The sequence below is a fragment of the Harmonia axyridis genome, chromosome X (genome assembly GCF_914767665.1).
Source record: "Harmonia axyridis chromosome X, icHarAxyr1.1, whole genome shotgun sequence".
Classification (NCBI taxonomy): Eukaryota; Metazoa; Arthropoda; class Insecta; order Coleoptera; family Coccinellidae; genus Harmonia; species Harmonia axyridis.
Genome location: NC_059508.1, coordinates 31,251,666 through 31,259,165, shown reverse-complemented (window position 1 = coordinate 31,259,165; position 7,500 = coordinate 31,251,666). Strand labels below are relative to the sequence as shown.

At 40.8% G+C, this 7,500-nt stretch overlaps 1 non-coding gene across 1 annotated transcript; it reads right to left on the bottom strand.

Moving 5' to 3' along the window:
• Positions 1 to 5,381: 5,381 nt before the first annotated feature.
• On the bottom strand, positions 5,382 to 5,500 carry LOC123686864. The gene has a single exon (XR_006748618.1). It is a non-coding gene; the product is annotated as a 5S ribosomal RNA (ribosomal RNA).
• Positions 5,501 to 7,500: the final 2,000 nt, after the last annotated feature.

The following is a 7,500-nucleotide window of genomic DNA, read 5'->3' as shown; positions in this document are numbered from 1 at the left end:
TTTTCACGTCGAAAATATATCTCTAAGTCCAGACCGATGCACCACGTAATCTCGGGCAGACCGATGCACAACGTAAATGACGATCGGGACCGGGGCGATCGGTCGTATCTGACACCGCCGGCTCGGTTCTAACATCGTCAATGAGTCGGGGTTGTAAAAAAGGACGTGAACATTTTTCCTTATAAAAATCAAACCCGACCATGGATTTTGATTCTGATTGTTGATTATCGCTACTAGAACATATAAGGAGGCAACCAAATCAAATTTGAGAAAATTCCACGATCAGAAAATTTTTTTCGAAAAAAAAAAAAAATCGTAATCACCTCGGTCATGGCGAGTTATTTTCCGTATTTCATTCCACAATCAACGTACAACATAGAAGAAATCATCTCTCTAACTATCCTGGTTCAAAAGTTGTATCGGAACATTTCACGTCGTAATATCTCGCCAAGTCCAGACCTCGGCGATAGGTAGTATCTGACACCGTCCGCTCGGGACTGACATCGACTTGGACTCGGGCTGATGATGGGGAGGCGTTTAAGGACGTGAACATTTTTCCTTATAAAAATTAAAGTCGACAATGAATATTGATTCTGATTACTGATTTACGCTTTAAAAACACATTAGAAGGCAACCAAATCGAATTTGAGGAAATTCCACGATCAGAAAATTTTTTTCGAAAAAAAAAAAATCCGAAAAATATTTTTCGATTCCGATTACTGATTTACTCTTTTAGAACACATTAGGAGGCAACCAAATCAAATTTGAGAAAATTCCACAATCAGAAAATTTTTTTCGAAAAAAAAAAAAATTCGAGGACACCTCGGTCATGGCAAGTTATTTCCCACAATCCATTCCCCGATCCACGTACATCCCAGAAAAAATCATCTCTCTAACTATCCTGGTTCAAAAGTTGTATCGGAACATTTTCACGTCGAAAATATATCTCTAAGTCCAAACCGATGCACCACGTAAACTAGGGCAGACCGATGCACCACGTAATATCGGGCAGACCGATGCAGAACGTAAACTCGATCATACCGATGCTTCACGTAATCTCGATCTTACCGATGCACCACGTAAACAAGGGCAGACCGATGCAGAACGTAAAGTAGATCTTACCGATGCACCACGTAATCTCGATCTTACCGATGCACCACGTAATCTCCATCTTACCGATGCACCACGTGAACTGGATCTTACCGATGCAGAACGTGAATTGGATCTTACCGATGCAGAACGTGAATTGGATCTTACCGATGCACCACGTAAACTCGATCATACCGATGCACCACGTAATCTCGGGCAGACCGATGCACAACGTAAATGACGATCGGGACCGGGGCGATCGGTCGTATCTGACACCGCCGGCTCGGTTCTAACATCGTCAATGAGTCGGGGTTGTAAAAAAGGACGTGAACATTTTTCCTTATAAAAATCAAACCCGACCATGGATTTTGATTCTGATTGTTGATTATCGCTACTAGAACATATAAGGAGGCAACCAAATCAAATTTGAGAAAATTCCACGATCAGAAAATTTTTTTCGAAAAAAAAAAAAAATCGTAATCACCTCGGTCATGGCGAGTTATTTTCCGTATTTCATTCCACAATCAACGTACAACATAGAAGAAATCATCTCTCTAACTATCCTGGTTCAAAAGTTGTATCGGAACATTTCACGTCGTAATATCTCGCCAAGTCCAGACCTCGGCGATAGGTAGTATCTGACACCGTCCGCTCGGGACTGACATCGACTTGGACTCGGGCTGATGATGGGGAGGCGTTTAAGGACGTGAACATTTTTCCTTATAAAAATTAAAGTCGACAATGAATATTGATTCTGATTACTGATTTACGCTTTAAAAACACATTAGAAGGCAACCAAATCGAATTTGAGGAAATTCCACGATCAGAAAATTTTTTTCGAAAAAAAAAAAAATCCGAAAAATATTTTTCGATTCCGATTACTGATTTACTCTTTTAGAACACATTAGGAGGCAACCAAATCAAATTTGAGAAAATTCCACAATCAGAAAATTTTTTTCGAAAAAAAAAAAAATTCGAGGACACCTCGGTCATGGCAAGTTATTTCCCACAATCCATTCCCCGATCCACGTACATCCCAGAAAAAATTATCTCTCTAACTATCCTGGTTCAAAAGTTGTATCGGAACATTTTCACGTCGAAAATATATCTCTAAGTCCAAACCGATGCACCACGTAAACTAGGGCAGACCGATGCACCACGTAATATCGGGCAGACCGATGCAGAACGTAAACTCGATCATACCGATGCTTCACGTAATCTCGATCTTACCGATGCACCACGTAAACAAGGGCAGACCGATGCAGAACGTAAAGTAGATCTTACCGATGCACCACGTAATCTCGATCTTACCGATGCACCACGTAATCTCCATCTTACCGATGCACCACGTGAACTGGATCTTACCGATGCAGAACGTGAATTGGATCTTACCGATGCAGAACGTGAATTGGATCTTACCGATGCACCACGTAAACTCGATCATACCGATGCACCACGTAATCTCGGGCAGACCGATGCACAACGTAAATGACGATCGGGACCGGGGCGATCGGTCGTATCTGACACCGCCGGCTCGGTTCTAACATCGTCAATGAGTCGGGGTTGTAAAAAAGGACGTGAACATTTTTCCTTATAAAAATCAAACCCGACCATGGATTTTGATTCTGATTGTTGATTATCGCTACTAGAACATATAAGGAGGCAACCAAATCAAATTTGAGAAAATTCCACGATCAGAAAATTTTTTTCGAAAAAAAAAAAAAATCGTAATCACCTCGGTCATGGCGAGTTATTTTCCGTATTTCATTCCACAATCAACGTACAACATAGAAGAAATCATCTCTCTAACTATCCTGGTTCAAAAGTTGTATCGGAACATTTCACGTCGTAATATCTCGCCAAGTCCAGACCTCGGCGATAGGTAGTATCTGACACCGTCCGCTCGGGACTGACATCGACTTGGACTCGGGCTGATGATGGGGAGGCGTTTAAGGACGTGAACATTTTTCCTTATAAAAATTAAAGTCGACAATGAATATTGATTCTGATTACTGATTTACGCTTTAAAAACACATTAGAAGGCAACCAAATCGAATTTGAGGAAATTCCACGATCAGAAAATTTTTTTCGAAAAAAAAAAAAATCCGAAAAATATTTTTCGATTCCGATTACTGATTTACTCTTTTAGAACACATTAGGAGGCAACCAAATCAAATTTGAGAAAATTCCACAATCAGAAAATTTTTTTCGAAAAAAAAAAAAATTCGAGGACACCTCGGTCATGGCAAGTTATTTCCCACAATCCATTCCCCGATCCACGTACATCCCAGAAAAAATCATCTCTCTAACTATCCTGGTTCAAAAGTTGTATCGGAACATTTTCACGTCGAAAATATATCTCTAAGTCCAAACCGATGCACCACGTAAACTAGGGCAGACCGATGCACCACGTAATATCGGGCAGACCGATGCAGAACGTAAACTCGATCATACCGATGCTTCACGTAATCTCGATCTTACCGATGCACCACGTAAACAAGGGCAGACCGATGCAGAACGTAAAGTAGATCTTACCGATGCACCACGTAATCTCGATCTTACCGATGCACCACGTAATCTCCATCTTACCGATGCACCACGTGAACTGGATCTTACCGATGCAGAACGTGAATTGGATCTTACCGATGCAGAACGTGAATTGGATCTTACCGATGCACCACGTAAACTCGATCATACCGATGCACCACGTAATCTCGGGCAGACCGATGCACAACGTAAATGACGATCGGGACCGGGGCGATCGGTCGTATCTGACACCGCCGGCTCGGTTCTAACATCGTCAATGAGTCGGGGTTGTAAAAAAGGACGTGAACATTTTTCCTTATAAAAATCAAACCCGACCATGGATTTTGATTCTGATTGTTGATTATCGCTACTAGAACATATAAGGAGGCAACCAAATCAAATTTGAGAAAATTCCACGATCAGAAAATTTTTTTCGAAAAAAAAAAAAAATCGTAATCACCTCGGTCATGGCGAGTTATTTTCCGTATTTCATTCCACAATCAACGTACAACATAGAAGAAATCATCTCTCTAACTATCCTGGTTCAAAAGTTGTATCGGAACATTTCACGTCGTAATATCTCGCCAAGTCCAGACCTCGGCGATAGGTAGTATCTGACACCGTCCGCTCGGGACTGACATCGACTTGGACTCGGGCTGATGATGGGGAGGCGTTTAAGGACGTGAACATTTTTCCTTATAAAAATTAAAGTCGACAATGAATATTGATTCTGATTACTGATTTACGCTTTAAAAACACATTAGAAGGCAACCAAATCGAATTTGAGGAAATTCCACGATCAGAAAATTTTTTTCGAAAAAAAAAAAAATCCGAAAAATATTTTTCGATTCCGATTACTGATTTACTCTTTTAGAACACATTAGGAGGCAACCAAATCAAATTTGAGAAAATTCCACAATCAGAAAATTTTTTTCGAAAAAAAAAAAAATTCGAGGACACCTCGGTCATGGCAAGTTATTTCCCACAATCCATTCCCCGATCCACGTACATCCCAGAAAAAATCATCTCTCTAACTATCCTGGTTCAAAAGTTGTATCGGAACATTTTCACGTCGAAAATATATCTCTAAGTCCAAACCGATGCACCACGTAAACTAGGGCAGACCGATGCACCACGTGAACTGGATCTTACCGATGCAGAACGTGAATTGGATCTTACCGATGCACCACGTAAACTCGATCTTACCGATGCACCACGTAATCTCAATCTTACCGATGCACCACGTGAACTGGATCTTACCGATGCAGAACGTGAATTGGATCTTACCGATGCACCACGTAAACTCGATCTTACCGATGCACCACGTAATCTCAATCTTACCGATGCACCACGTGAACTGGATCTTACCGATGCAGAACGTGAATTGGATCTTACCGATGCACCACGTAAACTCGATCTTACCGATGCACCACGTAATCTCAATCTTACCGATGCACCACGTGAACTGGATCTTACCGATGCAGAACGTGAATTGGATCTTACCGATGCACCACGTAAACTCGATCTTACCGATGCACCACGTAATCTCGATCTTACCGATGCACCACGTGAACTGGATCTTACCGATGCAGAACGTGAACTGGATCTTACCGATGCACCACGTAAACTCGATCTTACCGATGCACCACGTAATCTCAATCTTACCGATGCATCACGTAATCTCGATCTTACCGATGCAGAACGTAAACTCGATCATACCGATGCACCACGTTATCTCGGCAGACCGATGCAGAACGTAAAAAAAAAGCTTACAGCACGCGGTGTTCCCAAGCGGTCACCCATCCAAGTACTAACCGCGCCCGACGCTGCTTGGCTTCAGTGTTCTGACGAGAACTGGCAATTTCAGCGTGGTATGGCCGTAAACAACAAATATAGCGATATTTTCTATGATATCTCACTTTTTGGGAGCGGAAAGGACGTGAACGTTTTTCCTTATAAAAAATGAAATAACTTTTGGATATTAATTCTGATTGTTGATTTAAGTTTTAAGAACACATTAGGACATATCTCAATGAAATTTGAGGGATTTCCGAAATCGAAAAATATTTTTCGAAAAAAAAAAAAAATCCCAGAAGACCTCGGTCATCTCAAGTTTATTTCCATATTCTATTACACAATCAACGTACATCACAAAAGGAACCATCTCTCTAACTATCACAGTTAAATTTTTGTATCGGAACATTTCACGTCGGAATATCTCGCTAAGTCCAGACCGGGGAGATCGGTCGCATTTGACACCGTCCGCTCCGGTCTAACATCGTCTTGGAGTCGGGGTAACGATGGAGAGGCGTTTAAGGACGTGAACATTTTTCCTTATAAAAATTAAAGTCGACAATGAATATTGATTCTGATTACTGATTTACTCTTTTAGTACACATTAGAAGGCAACGCAATCAGATTTGAGGAAATTTCAAGATCAGAAAATTTTTTTCGAAAAAAAAAAAAATTCAAGAACACCTGGGTCATGGCAAGTTATTTCCCACAATCCATTCCACAATCAACGTACAACATAGAAGAAATCATCTCTCTAACTATCCTGGTTCAAAAGTTGTATCGGAACATTTCACGTCGAAATACCTCGCCAAGTCCAGACCGGGGCGATAGGTAGTATCTGACACCGTCCGCTCGGGACTGACATCGACTTGGACTCGGGCTAATGATGGGGAGGCGTTTAAGGACGTGAACATTTTTCCTTATAAAAATTAAAGTCGACAATGAATATTGATTCTGATTACTGATTTACGCTTTAAAAACACATTAGAAGGCAACCAAATCAAATTTGAGGAAATTCCAAAATCAGAAAATTTTTTTTCAAAAAAAAAAAAATCCGAAAAATATTTTTCGATTCTGATTACTGATTTACTCTTTTAGAACACATTAGAAGGCAACGAAATCAAATTTGAGTGAAATCCAAAATCAGAAAATATTTTTCGAAAAAAAAAAAAAATTCGAGAACACCTCGGTCATGGCAAGTTATTTTCCACAATCCATTCCCCAATCAACGTACATCCCAGAAAAAATCATCTCTCTAACTATCCTGGTTCAAAAGTTGTATCGGAACATTTTCACGTCGAAAATATATCTCAGAGTCCAGACCGATGCAGAACGTAAACTCGATCATACCGATGCTTCACGTAATCTCGATCTTACCGATGCACAACGTAAACTAGATCACACCGATGCAGAACGTAAACTCGATCATACCGATGCACCACGTAAACTCAGGCAGACCGATGCAGAACGTGAACTCGATCTTACCGATGCACCACGTAATCTCGATCTTACCGATGCACCACGTAAACTCGGGCAGACCGATGCAGAACGTGAACTCGATCTTACCGATGCACCACGTAAACTAGGGCTGACCGATGCATCACGTAAACGACGATCGAGAGGCGCGAAAGGACGTGAACGTTTTTCATTATAAAAATTGAAATAAATGATAAATAATGATTCTGATTGTTGATTATCATTTTTAATAAGCATTAGGAGGCAACCAAATGAAATTTGAGGAAATTCCGATAATAGAAAATTTTTTCGAAAAAAAAAAAAAATTCATGAAATCCTCGGTCATCGCAAAATATTTACCATATTCTGTTCGATAATCAACGTATATTTAAGAAGGAATCATATCTGTATCTATCTTGGTTCAAATTTTGTATCGGAACATTTTGACCAAAGTCCGAGCTTCGGCCGAAACAGACACCGCTGACCTGGCCTATCGATCGACCGAGAGTCGGGGATAGAGCGTAAGTGTTGTCTGGAGGGGAACCCTGTGCTCTCCTGACATATATAGGGAAGGTGGTCGCGTTGGGCGATGCAGAACGTTTGGATCGGGAATTATATTTTTGGTTCAGCTATTGG